This window comes from Meleagris gallopavo, chromosome 14 (assembly GCF_905368555.1).
Source record: "Meleagris gallopavo chromosome 14, MGAL_WU_HG_1.1, whole genome shotgun sequence".
In the NCBI taxonomy this organism is placed as follows: domain Eukaryota; kingdom Metazoa; phylum Chordata; class Aves; order Galliformes; family Phasianidae; genus Meleagris; species Meleagris gallopavo.
Window position 1 is genome coordinate 8,162,375 of NC_139417.1, and position 17,415 is coordinate 8,179,789.

At 38.0% G+C, this 17,415-nt stretch overlaps 1 protein-coding gene and 1 long non-coding RNA gene across 2 annotated transcripts in view; one reads left to right on the forward strand and one right to left on the reverse strand.

Moving 5' to 3' along the window:
* Positions 1-10,349, reverse strand: part of ERC2 (ELKS/RAB6-interacting/CAST family member 2) — a 371,864-nt gene extending 361,515 nt beyond the window's left edge. Inside the window, exon 1 of the mRNA XM_085235975.1 lies at positions 9,965-10,349. The gene's annotated coding sequence lies outside the window, so the exon portion shown is untranslated. The remainder of the gene's footprint in view (positions 1-9,964) is intronic.
* LOC109369922 (uncharacterized) lies at positions 8,361-16,468 on the forward strand. Its single transcript, XR_014886391.1, has 4 exons — positions 8,361-8,475; positions 12,411-12,495; positions 14,426-14,537; positions 14,893-16,468. It is a non-coding gene; the product is annotated as an uncharacterized LOC109369922 (long non-coding RNA).
* The last annotated feature ends 947 nt before the right edge of the window (positions 16,469-17,415 follow it).

Sequence of the window (17,415 nt, forward strand, 5' to 3'; positions counted from 1 at the left end):
GTGGCTCTTTCAAGACCTATATTGCTTTTATCAAAAAGGGAAACGTGTTTTTCTCTACTTATCACTACCACACTGATGAAATGATTTTTCCCTCTACTTTTCTAATCATAGGAAATAACTCTTCCCATTATTCTACTATTCCTGAGAAGTTTGAAAAATAAAATATACATGACATTAAAAGTAATACCATCTTCATTTAGGTTCCTTTTAATGATCAATAAGCACTAATTTCACTACTTTATCTTGGTTAGTCAGTTGATGACAAAAGCAGCACACATGCAGTTGTGTATAAACTTAGTTACAGAGTCTGTTTTGATCTTGCCAGTTGGTGATGTCCCTTAAGATCCAGTGATGCAAAATTAAAGATGTGGCATTTCTCACCTTGCAGGAATAGCTTATCATATCTGCATGGCTTTCATTTCTTCTTCTTACTACAGAAACAGTATATAAAGAAGAAAGTAATGACTGCTGAATATACATCTAATGATAAATGTGGAAATCTGTCAAGAAATCAAACTCTGTGGGTGCAGGGTCACTAATTAACACTCATCATGCAATCAGAAACTCCTGCAATGGAAATATTTGCTCCAAATGCAGTATTAAATACCTTGAGGAACAAGCAGTACTGACTGAATTAGCCAGATTGTCAACTATATTACTCTCACGAATACTTCAGCAAAGAGCCAACAATGTCTTTATAATTCTCCTTCATAGATGCTTCACAACTTTAAAATAAGGCTTGTGTCCATTAGAGGTACGTTTTTCAGGGCACTGACTACCCTATTACAACATTACAGACATTAAAATTGGTTTAAATCACTGTTAAAGTTAAATATGAACTAGAAAAGGACTTCTATTTAAAGTATTATTTATTTAAACTACATCAACTGACAACTGCATTTTCAACTTTTAACTCATTCTGTCTTGCGAAAATACGAATTCTTAAAATTTTCTCTTTAGCACTCCCACTAAAATATTTTTTTCCTGCACTCCTGTATGTGACAACAAAAAAGTATCCCGGGAGCCTCTGTGATGTTTAAGTGAAGTGAGAATTTTAAGACTTCTTTTGTGTATGTATCAAATATTAAAGACCTGAATATAGATCACAGGATTAAGAAAAAATGACTTCTTTAGTCAAGCCATGTCAGAATTATCAGGTCTAATTTTCATTGATCTTACCAGAGACCACACTGCACTTTTATAAAAAGCTGTAGGGTCATGCATCAACCAATTCTTGGCAATGGAAAGTAATACAGTTGGCACGGCAAATTATCATCCAATCAAAAATCCAAGTTCATTCTGATTTAAAAGTCAGTCAAAAGAAGCAGAGTTGTTTGGCATCATCCACTGTTTTAAAAGCAGTGATGTAACCAAGCATTATTAAACATAACATTTCAAAGATGCAATCTAAAATACCTCAGTTTATCAAAGCTCATAGTTCTGATAGTGCATCAACATTTTGTTAGCTGTCTGATCTCTGCAGCTTTTAACATTAAGATCCTTAAGAAATTTGTTGGGAAAAAAAGATAGCAATTAATAAGGGACAGAAATGCGTATATTTCAGAACACTGAAAGTATCTCTACTGTTGGAGTCTTCTCAGCTTTCATGCACCATGATGATTTTCTCAGGATACACAGGTAACTCAAAAGGCTAGGCCAGTATTTGACATTTGGAGAAAGAATTCCTAATTTTTCTGTCAGCATATGTCTTGTGTGCTATATTCTGTATCCTACCCTACATTCATTGTGCCTTCCTAATGCTCCTACAATTGTAAATCAATTGCCTCATATTTGTATTTCTTCCTCCATAGCAAACCTCATTCATCAATGCAAGACTGCACTTACCAACTCATCTTTTACGTGGGATTATCCTAAAGTGCCTGCTTAGTCAAACAGGATCTGTAGTTTAATGTCTATTAAACAAACAAAAAACTTAGATGCCTTTCTTTTTATTATTTTAATTGAAACTGACTCTTCTTGGGAGAAAATATTAATGTGTAAAAGCAGATAAAATTGCTCAGATTACCTTAAAAACTCTTCCTACAAAGTAGCACAATTTTGCTTTGCCAGAGTTTACCCAGTGACTATGTAACACTTCATAGAAACACTGAGCTCCTTACAGACTGAATTACTTTTCTACTTCAATTGAGAAGCCTGCGCTTAAAAGTAAGCACAAGCCAAGACAACCTAGAAGTTTTCTAACAAAAATCAGATGATTAGTCTTGTTCTATTATTTCTGAATTTAGAATGGCAAGAAACACCACCTTTCTTCCCCTTTTAAGCAATCTGTTAGTGCTTAAGAACAAAAACCTAGTTTCTAAAGCTTCTTCAGCAGGACACAAGTATGTTCAAGACCGACATAAGGGACAACTGTAAACATACTAAAAAAGTGCACTTTTCAAAAGCAATACAACATTTCATTATTGACACAGGCAAAGATTCAAAAGGAAAATTATAAAATAGAAATCTGAGCTAAACTAATTGTGTAAAAAAAAAAAAAGGAAAAGAAAATAGTGGGGTAATGGGAAAAATATACAAAACTTAAGTCAGAAATAATGTACGTATATATATGCTTTGAACAGCCAAGCTTCCTTTTCTCAGCTGAAATCTCATTTGCCTTGGAGCAGCCAAAGTACAGCAAGTAGGTCACTTCACATGTGCAACTTCACATTGCTAACTTCCTATCTGGTCCGCACTTCTGTTCTGTTTGTGAGCAGAAGAATTATAGTCCAACTTTTTCAAACAAATGTGAGGGAGATGATGACATAATTCAAAAATCAGTTCTTCAAATTGTAGACATGCTAACGACACCAAGTTGTGAATTTGATAGAAACCTTTAATTTTTCATATAATATTTTGCCTTTATTTTTCCCTACTTGCCTACACAGGATAATGGGCCCATTGGGAGTATAAATAACATTTACTTACAAAGAGAATATTATTGCAGATTTGTGTTATATTGTTATGCCATCATCTAAGAAAGGACTTTAGGCAAATATTACTCCAAAAATTTGGAAATGAGAAACAAGTATGGAGAGCTGCTGTGCTGCTCTATCTAGACCTTACAGAAAGAGCTCCTTCTTTCAGATGATGAAAAGACAGCCTTTAATCTTCAAAACTGAAACAAATAAGATCTTTAGAGAAGTTATACTTTAAAAAGAAAATTTAATATATGTATGCTTACATTACTTCTCATGAAAGTTTTTGTAAACAGAATCATATAAAATATAACCCAGTATCTTCCTTTCCCTTTGCTATGTATACACACACACTCACAAGGTTGTAAACAATTAATGACACTGAATCAATTCAAATAATCAGGAATGACAGAAGAAAAAGTCACAATATTGAATTTTTCCCTTCAAATTAAGTATGCAACAGTTCAGATGGATCAGAAGTATTAATAATGCCAAACACTCATTTAAAAAAAAAAAAAAAAAAGAAAGGAATTAAGGCCACAATGGTAGAATACGGACAAAAACTTAAGTATGTTCATGCAACAGCAAATATCTATACTGTCAACATTCATTCCAGTACTCTGAAACATAAGGCTGTTTATCTAATAACATACATATACTACAAATACTAAATGCACATTAAAGGCAGCAATTAATTTGTCGTAGGTACAAAGTCTAAGAACTGAAAGTAATTTACAAAGAAATTGACTGAATTTATAACTGAACTTGTAGGTTTGCCTAATTTCATTTTAGGTATGTTTATTAATATTGACATTTACATTAAAGTAATTCTTTCCATTCTAAGATGGATTTCAAACTTGCCTCTCTGAGAAATAACCAGAGATGCTTCTACACAATGGATTATTTTCAATTGAATTTGCTAAGGTTACTCGCTTGAACGTTATCAAACACAGTGTTACAGGTGTTACAGATGTTACATATTTACAGGATAAAGCTGTATTTTTTTAATATATATATATGAAACTCCCTTTTTCATAGGAAAATATAGACTAGCCATAGGACCAACTAATAAGACAACTGCATAACTTCCTGTGTTTTCTACAAAATTAGATCAGATAATAGCCAATTTTTAAACACTGGGAGATATGCCAACTTCATCACTCCGCATTTTACATTTCTTGGGCTCAAGAGCAGTGATATGCATACTGACTTCTAATATAAATTAAGAAAAAAAATATTGATTTGTGCATCCAGCACTCTTCAAAGCCATCAGAATTTAATAACGTAATGAACATCTCTCTTCTCCTCACCAGGATGGAAGGGTTCACACTTTTTACGATCACACCCAAAAAATGAAACTGGCTGTGCCACAGGCACATTAGATCAAAATCCTCTGAAGGAATGCAGACTCTACAGGTGATACGTGCTTTACTACATTACCACTCATTCAGCACAAAGTCAGCGCCCCAGAACTGTTGGAAAGCAATTCACTTCTACAATTCTCTTTTTCTTTATTCCCAGATAAGGCTCAAAATAGTTTCCCAGCCACTTCTGGCCACTAACAACTTCACATGACCTGATCTTCTACCTTTGCACTCACACTGAACCCTTAGTCAAGCATAATCGTGCCAATTCACAGGTGTAAGCGAGATGTCATTCCAGGCTTCTGCTGTGAACAGCTCACATTGATGACAGATGCAGATCACAACTGCTTTTCTTAAGAAGAAAATTTAAGGGGAACAAAATCACCTAAGCGGATTTTAAATGAGGCCTGTGAAAGAGATATGTAAATGCCAAGGCACACAACAACTGCCAGTACTTAGTCTCCAAAAATGAGCATGCTTCACAAAGCAAACTCTGCCTTCCAGAGTAGCATCTGAGAGCAACAGCATCTCACGCATAAAAACAGTCATGCTTTACCATGTCATGTTTGTTTACTACCCCGAGTTGTTTAAAAACCTGCATTGTAAGAACTGAAATTGCAACAAAAGTATATTTTGGGAAAAGAATGTATTACTAAAAAAAAAGTGTTTAAATCAAAGTTCACGTGACCACAGAAATACAGGCTATGGCTTTTTATTAAAAATAAAGGATTGCGACTCTGCATATATCACAGACATAATAAAATACACATCAGCAAACTACTTGTAAATTAATTTTACTAGCCATGAGAAGTGCTTAGTTAACAATACTGAAAACTGAAGCAGCAGCAGAACAACTTCCAACACAATCAAACTCCTATTTGACAAGAAGTCAAGGAGTCAAAGTCTCATTTCTGAGAACTGGAGAACTAAGGTCTCCAAATCCATTTCATTTGTTATTTTTGTGACTAGACAATCCAAATAGATGCCAAATAGGGGAGTTGTGCCTGGACACAATAAGCTTCCATTAGAAATTGGAATGCAATCACCAAAGAGTGCTCTCTTAGCCTCTCAAAGTCAGTAGAATAGTATTGCTGATAAAGCACCATCCAAACCAAGTGAACTACTTACCAGAAGGAAAAGTATTCCACATATTACCAATGTTCTGGGTAATGTATGATCTGTTAAGCCAAATTTAGGAACAGCACAGACTTTTCCTATACTTCTTTGACTTCCTTAGAAAAAGATAGCACATTATAGACAGCTAGGCAGTCATTAGTGGAGTTTGCATACATTGCTTTCTCTAGTGATTTCCTGCCAGATTGTGAAAGTGAGTTTTTAAGCTACCCTTACTGTGGTCTAGAAAGCTGATGTCACCTTTCAAAAACCTGATCCTAAAACTTTTCAGAAAAAAATAGGCTTTTCTAAATATCCAAAATGTAATACATACTCACATATCCAATATATGCTTGACCGTATTAAGTATACCTCAAATTCTGAGACACATTACTTATGCAAGCCTAAAAATAGCAATCCTGATACTACAGTTCCCTCTCATTATTGTTACAAATTAGAGATCACAGTGCTATTAAACTTTCTGAACATGCCCACTTGAAAGCCTGCACTTGTAATATCATGTAGGAATTCTAGGTTCTGTAACAGAACCTTATCCAGAGAAGTGCTAGGGCATCTTTGCTACTGTTCTCCACTGGGTCAGAGCTCAGCATCTGACAGCCTCTCTGGAAAGAGCTGAGGCTGTTAAAACTATTGCAAAACAAAAGCTGGCTATTAAGACATTCTAAAGCCAAGTATTTCAAAACCACCATCACTAAATGAATCGCAACATTTCTCTGAAATCAACAACCAAGAAAGCAATATTAAAACTTAAATATCAGACTACCAACATTTATTCATGAAAGATATTCACATTTTCCTATACAAAAACACTGGATATCTTTGTTTATAAGCTTTCTTGGTTGCCACAAATAGCCTACATCATTCACCTAGGAAATGGATTCAGCTAGAAGAAGGAGGGGTGGGGTGATGGTGAGAGGATCCATACCTTGCATATGGAAAGCATCAAACGGTCATAAATCTATCTTGCTACTTATTATGATTGCAGAATAATTTTAATATAAATCATTACATTTAAAGAAGTGCAACCAATTAAAAAACAAGTGCTTTGGGAAAAGATTAAATTGATATTTCAGCTGATCTGCATTTGGATTTTCCTGTATCACCCTGAAGAAAAAACAATGTCCAGTTTATTTAGAGAATTTGACAGCTTATTCTTCCATTTCTCAGCTCTCTTTTGGTCAGCTGCTATCCTCAAAAAAGAAGATACAATCTCATTTTGCTTTAAATTAATTCTTGCCTTTTTTCCTGGACTTTGTAGAAAATAAGATAGTACAAATACTGCAAAATAAGTTGAGAAACCCTCATTATTGGTAAGTACACATAAGACTACCAAAGGACAACAGCAGCTGGCAAACTTATTTTAACACGGTCATAAACCTGTAGAAAACAAATATAATGTCACAAATAAGAGAGCAGTCGCATTACAAAAATATTGCAGTACCAGAACAGTTTTCTGAGGTGAATCTGAACAAACATCTCCATGTATACCCCAGGCCTCCTACAATCTAAATTTAACTGAAAAAAAATAATAAATGCATCATAGAGGATAAAAATGTAACAAACACCATAAGAGATACAGGTGGAAGAGCATATGTTGCCTTGGAAGTCATACACTGGCTGGTTGCCTTGCCCTCTTTAAGGGTGAACAACCCACACTTCAATGTTAGTCATCCCTAAAAGGTCTGTAAGAATCATCTTCCCAAGGCGAGAAAATCACCCTGAGCAATCCCTTACAAAAACATGTCTGGCAAATATCTAGCTCTCTAAAGGTTTCACTCCAAGATGGCTGAATGAGCTCATTTGATATTTTGCTACTAAGAATATTGGCCACTCCTTTCCCTTTCCACCTACAGCCCTCAGAGCATGCAAAAGATAGGAGGCTACTAGCATGAATAATTACATCTTATTCTATCATTCATCAGAATCTGATCCAGCATTTGACTACCAGCAAGTTAGGGGAGCTGAGGAACTCATAGGAGAGAAAAGTGGTGAGATGGATGTCCTCCAAAGGGAGTCGAGAGAGTGTGATACATTAATAATGAACTTGGCTACTAACTGCCAGAAGATAAAGAGACCTATGCTCAGGAAGACCAAATAAATGAACAATTCTTAATGCAAGGAACCAATTTCACCCAGCAAGAATGGAAGAGACAAGATGTCTCAGCATACCAACCTTCTCCTTCACTTTTGGGAAGAATGGAAAGCAGTACAAGAGCTGAAACACCTACTGATCAAAGAATTGCGTTTTATTTCAAGACAGGAGATGCTTTCTATTCATAAACACATCACCATGCTGGAGAGCCCCACCACCTAAACCAGGACCTACAGGAACATAACGGCTGGCTGCCAAAGCACGCTTTCCACAGCACAGGAACAGCCTTTCTCACCTCAGCACCACCTCCAAAATCTCGTGCCCCAGCCGTCTGCTGGAGCTGGTACTTTTAGCACCTACTCTCTCACGACAACACCACAGGAACAGTAATGGCGAGGTTCCTTCAAAGCACTGAGATCTGGAGTTCCCACGCACACACCCCAGCACGAAGCCAAGCCTTGCGTTTTGAGATGAGTGGTTACAGTTAAAGCTATAAGAAACCTTCCACCACGTATTCCAAGAGGGAACTGGAGTAACTTACCATCACACACTCCCCGCGTACAAAAGCGGATCTTAAAAAGGCATCTTTTTCTCTTTCGCGTTCAAGGAAGGAAGAAACGAGGACAGGCACTGCTCAAACGGACGGGGGCTACAAAACCTTCGTTCTCCCACAGGGCAGGTGAAGAAAATACCCAGCAGCAACGAGCTGGGGACTGCCTGACTGCAGGCAAGCAGCGCGGTGACCCTGTGAAGCAGCCGCGGGGCGCTGAGGAGACCCTCCCCGGGACCGCCGCGCGCCGGCCTCCGCCCTCGAGCAGCGCTGGGAGCGGGGCGTTCCCGCCAGGCACGCAGGGAGGGGCGAGGCTGGCGCCGCTTCCCGGCCCTGCTGCGGGTGCTAGAGAGAGCGTGGCCGCCCGCCTTACTTCTCCTCCTCTTCGCAGGCGGCTCGTATGGCCGTGAAAGTCAGGTAGATACAGGGAGCCTCTCTCCCGAGCGATGGCGGGGCACGGGGTAGTGCTTTCTTTTATTAAAATTCAAGGCAGCGCTCCCAGCAGGTTGCCACAGGAGTACCTGTGAGGCGCGGCGCCGCCACTGCTGTCTGCGGGGAGCCCAGCCGAGGAGCCGGGACGGTGGTCGTGATGGGAAGGGGGTCCAACCCGCGCCTCTCTGCCTGCAGGGCTGGAAAGAGCCACTGGGGCAGCGCTGGGGAGTCGTCCTGAGGCAGGAGGGGTAACGCGTCCCCACAGCATCCTCCCTCAGGCGGGCGGGGGCGAGGCGGAGGATCGTCTCCGTCCTCAGTGTCGCCACAGGGAAATGAAGTGTCACTTAATGGAGGGGGGGACCTTCCCCGCCCTTCGAAGGAGCGGTGGCAGGCAGGGCCTGGTGCCGGCGGGGCTGCCGGGAAGGGGCAGCCGGGGTTTACACAGCGGGGAGGGGACGCGGGAATAGGACGGGGGAAAAAAGAAAAAAAAGAAAAAAGCAACCACAAATCTCAAACAAACAAATAGTTCAGCGAAAGCACTGATTTAAAAAGCCGACCAGAAAACTAACCCTGACAAGTGGGATCTGCCCTCCTCTTGGCTGCAGTTATTGGCTGTGCCTATTTGCAACGAGCTGCTGTCTGCCAGCACAAGTGGCCGGCCGGGATGTCCATCAAAAGGGAAATAATCAATTCGCCGCTAAGGGAGTAGATTCCCATCCATCCATCACGGGCTTAGCAGGTAGCCCCCTAGAAATCAATCACACGCTAATAATATATACATATGTATATGTACAACACCTCCATCATATCGCTATCCGGTGCCCTCAGCAAAATACATGTGTACCCTCAGTGAATATGTGCGTGGAATGAATCAGTTGCATCACTCCTGTCCTACCTAAAATGATCTTAGAAAACAAAAATCACACAGCATCACAAAAGAGCAACCTCTGGAAGTACTCATTAATTATATAACTGCAAAATAACATCCTTTCTGTTTATTTCTGCTTTCCCTTCAGTAGAAGAGAACACAAATCTGTCTTTTTTTTTTTTTCCTGACACAATTTTAAAACACCAGACATTACCCAGCATTCACAGATAAAGCCAGGAATTTTCAAAGCCTAGCAATTATATTCTAGAAAACTTTAATAGCAATAATATTGTTAAATGGAGACCACACACACACCAAAAAAAAAAAAAAAAAAAAAAGAAAAGAGATTCCTATGGTTGCTTTTAGGAAAAATTGCAAGAAGGTTTTCTGGCTGACGATTCTTTAGGGAGAGGCACTCTCTTACCAGAAGATGTGCAGTTGGTTCCATTTATTACTGTGTATTTCTGAGGCAGTATAAAAAACCTCTGCAATTTCATTTCCAGTTCCAACTACAGACAGTTGCAGAAAGCAGTATCTAGCAATCGCCTTAATCAAAATACATTCACAGCAGTGCATTACAGCCATATTCTCCCTCAAGCTTCTCACCTTTCAAATCGTTGCATCTGTCTTTCATCCTCACATGGATTTTACAACATCACGTTCGGCTGACATCTCGCTTGCACGGAGGAAGGAGGCAGCAGGGAGAGCCGGGGCCGCCGAGCGCCCACGGGGCGAGGCAGAGGGACCCCGCTCTTATCTTGAGGGGGCTGCGTGCTCCTGTCCCTCGTCTTTCTGTCCCCCAGCGAGCGTCCCTCAGTCAGCTCCGAGCCCGGCAAGCTGGGCTGCCAGTCCCTGACTCAACATTCCCAGCATTCCCGAGGAGCCGGGCTTCAGCAAAGCCGGGCGGCCTGCCGCCGGGGGCAGCAGCAAGCGAGGTCTGTCGGCAGCGGCACACGTACCGCAGCTTTCTCAGAGCGTTCCTCTCCGTCCATTCACTGCACAGCCCTGGGTTCCAGTCCCCACCCTGTAGATGTCTGCAAGGAAAGTGCGTTACTCATTGTGAGATAGCCTAAAAATACACCTCTGTCTGCGTAAAGCTGCAGAGGACAAATTGCTTGTCACTGTTTGCCAAAGGCCAGAAACGCTCAAAGCCAGGTGCTTGAGAGCATGGGATCTAAAGTCCATTTACTGTGGGTGCATACGTGCACAGGAAAAAGAAATCTAAACCCAAATTCTGGCTTATGTGCAAAAGTAATTAAGAAAACATCCATATTAGCTTCTATACTAAAAAAGCACAGAGAGATTAGGTGCTATATAAAGCTTTTTTTAATTAGAAAACCACAAATTACATTAAAAATTATTCCTGAAATTGTGTTTTATTCTTGTATTAAGAGGAGCGAAGGAAACATTTGTAAAGGTTTGAGCTCTCATCATAGGAATTGCTTTATTCCCCCTCTGTTTTCCCCTCTTCTTCATATTTCATTTTCTGTGAGTTTAGTTGCTCTTGGTGCTATTATAAATGATCATCCTCAGTCATTAGTTTCAATGGAACTCCATATTTTTCCCTATGAAGAATTTCACAGTGTGTTTTACCTGCCTTTTCTTAACCTCATTGCTGTGACAATGTTTTTAAAGAGCGAGTCAAAGCTGTTATCTTACTATAATCTTACTCCTCTCTTGCCCACATGTTACTGAGAACAGCTTTTGTGAAATTTCAGTTTAAAACTTTGTCAAATGAAATTGATTTCAACAGATCACATATAAAACTAACCATCACTTCATTGCTGTATCTGCATTAACCAAAACTAGTTTAAATGCTTTGCAGTTGTGAATACTTATTCAGAGATGCAACTGTTCAAAACAATGCTAGAATGCAAATAACAGTAAAAGTATAGTAGTTTTTGTGTTTGTTTTCCCAAGGAAGAGATGTAATCTTACTGTATCTACATACTGCTATAAGAACTACAATATGGGGCAAGTACTTTTTGTGAGCTGAAAGTAACTTTAAATAAAATGCAAACTTCAACTGCTTTTCAAAGTGACATATTTACCTGAAGAAAGTTCTGTTAAAAACATGGAAACGGTGGATAGAAAAACAGTTCTTGGAGACACCTGACAAGAAGAAACATGGTTTTATGTACAAATAATTTAACTTGATTAAACAGAAAACGCTCCTTTTTGCTCCTGAACAGCTAGCAAGTCTGTACCTGGAAGAAAATGTATAAACACTATTAAATATAGCTCACCACACTGAATGCTTCAACACACAAGTGTCCATTTTCAAAATCTATTGCTTAATTTTGATTCTGTGTGTGATAAGAGTATCTTACAGAGATGTCTCTGTATTGCTAATGCCAGTTCTGTCTCAGTCCTGTAATGATGACAGGACTTTTGTTAGAAGTAGTGTCAGTTTCTGATGGTTTTTTAAATGCCATGTCATTCCATCACTCTCTGTATGAAAAGACAAGAACATCAGGTTCCAATTTCTGTTTTTGTGACTCATTCACTAGCAGAGGCTGCAGGCCTCGTGATAGCCTGCAAGAACCAAAATAATTTTGACAAAAGACCAGTAGCCTCGAATCCCCTTTCCAAGGAATAATCACGGATTTACATTAGGGCTGCAACAACATTGTAATGATTTAGGCTTGCAATAAAATTTGTAGCAGAATTAATCAAAGTCTGCCTTAGAGTAGTAGACCATCTGCAGGGGCCTGTCATTATTACTAATGCCAAAGAACAGAATATACCCAGTATGGACAACACCATTTGGTGTAGAGCTCTGAAAAGAAATATTTTGCCAAATTATATTGGAAAATATAATGTGCAGTTCAAGTAAAGAACAAGAAAAAAAAAAAACAGCTAAGCCATTCATTGTAATAGCAGAAACAAGATCCATACAACTTCACAGTCACATAATCCAAACTCTCTGATAATATTAATTCCCTACACCAAGGACAATACTGGAATCCAAACACAAAGCGCAGGAATATAACACAGGATAATATACACTTAAGACAGACTTCTTTGCAGCTGATGAAAGTTCTCATTTCAGTTTGATTACAGGAACATCTGTGTTGTCTCTGATGTCATGATACAGGTGGATGTCATTAAACATAAAAAGAAGCAAGCCAGATCAGGTGAGCTAACTAGCTACCAGACATACCTTATAGCATTGCTAGAAGCAACATGTTGTAAAGTTTAAACAAGAGGTTACATTACATGTTGCTATAGTTAATGTTTCAAAAGCTTCTACTTTTGGCTGATCTACTTTTGTTTGTTTTCTGAAAAGTTTTCTGCCTTTAAAACAAAGTATTTGTAAATCTCTGTGAGCACACCATACATCAGAACCTGTGAAAAGCTCAGGCTGTTTCTTTGTTTAAAGAACAATAAATTATACCCTAATCAATCAAAGTAAATGCAAAATAGAAATTTTGCAGTCTGCTAGTTTCCTTAGCCAATAAAGTACTGAAGTGGAAAACACAAAATGTTAAACATGCACTTTTTTGTTGTTATTGAGTTATTCTAAATTTAAGAAATTCAAAATAATATTAGAAAACATATAACATTGTCTTTTGTTCCAGTGCCTCCCTTTATTCCTTCCAGATCTTTCTTTTCTTAACTGAGGAAATAACACTCCAGCAGCTCCTATGTCTCTCATTGTTTGGTGAAAATTCACATTGTTTAGTGCCTCATTTAAAAAAATCAAAAACACAAGCAAATGTAAATAGAAATGGAGATCAATCATTTCTGCTGCATAACTGGGAGCAAGCACCTGCACGTGTGCGCTTTGAAATTTGAGGAAAATGCATTTTAGCTGTATTCCATTGAGCCTGGTCCTGATGTATTCATTTGTTCTTCCTCAGTGGTAGACTTGTTTTCAGCTTTCATTTCCTACTATAAAGATCAAGTCAAGAGCATAATATAACAGTCTACTTATCTAACTAACAAATAAAAATTTAAAAGAATTGAGATTGTGCCAAATACTACCATTGTATTAATTTGAAAAAACTGGATTATTTTCTCACAAAAAAAAAAAAAAAAAATGCAGCATGAATAGAAAAAATAGAGGGACATGAGAACAATTAGAAGCATGGAGTTCCTGAAGCAAAAATAAGTGATATTCAGTCATCAGCCCCTGTGTTCTTATTGTAAAAAATGAGAATACATTAGGTAATGCTAGATTAGACTATTATCAGGAAGTGTAAACAGTAGTTCTGTTTACCCTATATTGCGTTACAGAAGAGATAAATGGGACAGTAATCAACTTGATAAGATTTAACTATTCATCAGGGTCACAAGAAACTGTTAAAGTTGCAATTGACCAGTAATACTTATCGTCACAAGATATAACAAAGATAAATAACATTCAAACAAAGGGAATTAAGGAATATATTTATTTGGAGGAAAAGAGAGTAAGTCATGAAGGATTCGCTCATATTAAAAGCCAGTTCCCTACATTTTTACCTTTTTATCTTGAGTTACCTTCATAATGCAAGTACTTCCCAACTGGTAAGAACTGGAGAGAAGAAAATTAATGGAATTAAGCAAGAAACCTACTCTCACATGGGGTAAACTGATAACTCTGAAAGAAAAGAAAAACAAAATCTGTTCTTCTATTTACACTGAAAGTTACAGGTGTTGCATTTTACCATGATGTGGTAATCAGAGCTGGAGTGAGCACCTGACCAGTTGCCAGGTCCTTCCCCTCCACCCACCCCAAAAACAGAAACCACTGAAAAAAAGTTAATGTTTCTGTTGATTTCAGGATGAGATCCTCTTACCCAAGTCCATGTCAGTCAATACTTTAGAGGACTGCTGTTTCAACTTCATCATTTCAGATATCAGCTATAGATATCTGCCAAATTGAATTGTAGTTTTCACTTGTTGTTAATTTCCTTCTTTTCTCATGGCAGACCACCAATCAAAGTCTGATTTCTTGGTTTTCAAAATCATTAGTACAGTCTACTTATTTCTATCTAACAGTGACACATGCTTTACAGAGGATGGAAAATCTAAGACACATCATCTGAGGGTAATTGATGTCTCCCCTTAATTCCCCATTTGCAGGAAACAGAATTCCTTCCCCATATATGATCTTGACTACAATGAAGTTGGCAAATAAAATCAGTCATGGGATTGTCTACTCTCAATACTTCATCTTTTCTCAGCAGAACTACTGGTAAGATCATTTCTTCCAGTTTAAAGGAGCTGGTTTCTGAAGCCTGACACGCTACCTGTATCATATTCTCAGTGTGCAAAAACACGAGCAGGAGCCAAATGGCTGAAGTTTGGTAAAGATTGAAACTTTACCAAGGAAATAAGAATAGTCTCAAAATGAGATCAAATTTCTATAGCTTCCCACTAGATCAAGTAAATTAAGGAAAAAATGGAATAGAATAAAAACCAGTAGCCGATGTTTTTTAATGTAATATTATGTGTATTTGTTATACACAGATACCATTTAGGTAATACAAGATTGCAATGTCCGAAGGCACAGACTCAGATACATGAGCAATCAAAATCCTTTATTGCAGGTTCTGACATCCCTTATATACATCTCTAAGCTTCCTGCTGTAACTCTCCATCCCCGTACATGTCAACAGAACTCTTAAGTCTCCTTCTCGTCCAGGCACTAACTGCCCACCCAATCACTCATCCGATCAGAGCCAGGAGTTGCTTCTATTCGCTCACTTCTCCAGTCGGGGTGGTCATCACGCAGAGATTACGTGGTCCGTTTGACTTCTGCTCTCGTCTCCTGGAGACAGCCTTTGTTCTCAGTGTCCTCTTCTGCACCCTGTCAAACTTGTTGTACAACCTCTATTCTGAATGTTGCCTTGAGCCCTCACACAAGATTGTAGTTATCTATCTATCCTCCACTTCAGTGACTGGACAATTGTAATTTTCATTGAAGAAGCCGTAAATTCATTGTCCAATTTTCTTACTGTTGTAGTCGTACCATACAAAAGGATCTTGTGTCAGAGTTGTAACACAGAAGAGCTAATGGCCCGTGCCATTCTACTTCATTTATATTCTGCTCTTTGAAAACTCAAGGGAAGTTAGATATAGAATTAAAGGTATCATTTTTGTTGCTATAATTAAATATCTATCTGTATTTCTATGACAATGATCTATTACACTGACTTTATGAAATATGGCCATTACTTGAGGATCTAAATTCAGGTGATTATGTACACTTATCTTACCAATTCTAAACTAAAAATACAGATGTTTTTCTTATTTTATTTTCTCACTTTTATCTCTTAGAACCAGCTCTGTAACTTACATGTATGCTAACACAATTAAATGTATCTAGGACCACTCTGACATCCAGAGGAAATGACTTAGAATGGATTCATGCTGCTACAATCTCTTACCTCCCAAAATAGAGTACTCCCATGTAGATTTGCTCTTGGGATCACATTAAACTGTGCCAACTTCCTTAACATACCTTGGAACTGGGAGAAGGGGAATTTGTCTAACCCAAAAGATGATAGGTACTGTTTTAAAAGTACAGGCAATTAAGACCCAGTGCTAAGAAGTGCCTCCGGATCCTGTTTAATTTACTGGCATAAATGTAACTGTCAGTGAAATTTGGTAGATTCTGAAGACATTCTTTTTTCTGCATGAAGATGCATCTAGTAAATAAGTCATTCTCATAATCTTAAATGTGCCTTAAAAAACACTACTTTAATATTGATGATTTCATATGAAGTGCCTTCCTTTATTTAAGAGGGGCTTATAGATCCGTGGTTTCACTTGATTTTGTCTGGTTTTGCACTCCTCCTCTAAGAGTTTCTACTTTCTTATTACTTTATATCCCCACCTTTACATCGTATTCCACTTACTTGATTCACTAAGTATCTTTTTTACTAAGAGTAATTTGTGACTTCAGTAATGGAAACACAACCATGTATCATGATAGAAGAATTGGTACATACAACAATGAAGGTCTATGTTAAGTTAAATGCATTGTTGTTTCTTTATTAAACTATATATTGAAGTGCTGTAACATGATAGAGACTGTTTACATGTTATTGTAGAATTTTACAGAAGTGTTTTTGAAAGTTGGTTTTTGTGATATATACCAAAATAAAGTTCACACCACAACACAGCCTGAAGAGAAGAGTCATTGCCTTTCTTAGCTTATGTACAGACTTGGGTGTGCCAGTGCCCAGCTGTTCAATGGTGTTCATATGGTAAAGTGTTCACTGTAACTGAACACTTCTGTAGTTGCAGTGCATAGGTTAGCACTGTGTTAGCAAAGATTAAAATCACAATTTGTGTTCAAAAAGAAAAAAAGGGAACAAGTACTTACAAGTTAAAATAAACAGGGAGAAATGTTTTCTAATTGTCAGCTTGATATTAGGTAACATTTCCTTACAAATAGGTACAAAATGGCTGCTTCCTTCTAGTCAGTCTGGCACATCTATTTCTAGTGGATTGCAAATCTAAGCATATGCATTTTGCAAGACTGAATATGTCTGAGGTACCACTGCAGTGGCAGAGAACATAGCAAATCTTGCAAATTCAAGGAGTCTGTTCTTTCTGTTGTTATCACTCAATAAGCCATTGTTCAGAGAAAAAAAATCCATGAGTGTGACTATGCCTAATCTCCACTGCCAATTTTGTAGGCATCCTCATTGTTCAATTGATTCTGCTGGGGGGAGTCGATTTAAAAGCCCAAGAAAAAAAGAGGAAAAAAAATTAAACTTTAAAGCTTAGTGAAATCACTAATAACTTTAATTTTTCCAAGAAATTTAGGTTGCATATGAAATAAGTAATTTTAATTTCAACATAGCTTTTCTTTATCTTAGGAACAAAAATTATACAAATCTGCTGAAAAATGACAGAAATCTCAAAACACAGAGGGCAAACAGTGGAGCCTATAAACAGCTGTTGCTCTATCATTCCTCCACCTTTAAGAATGAAGAAGTATATGCACTACTGTCAATCCATTAGCACTGAGTAGACCAGTACAAGTGTGGAAAAAAAAAAGAAAAAAGAAAAAAAAAAGCCAGGAGAAAACCATGATCAATACTGAAACTCCATAAAATGTT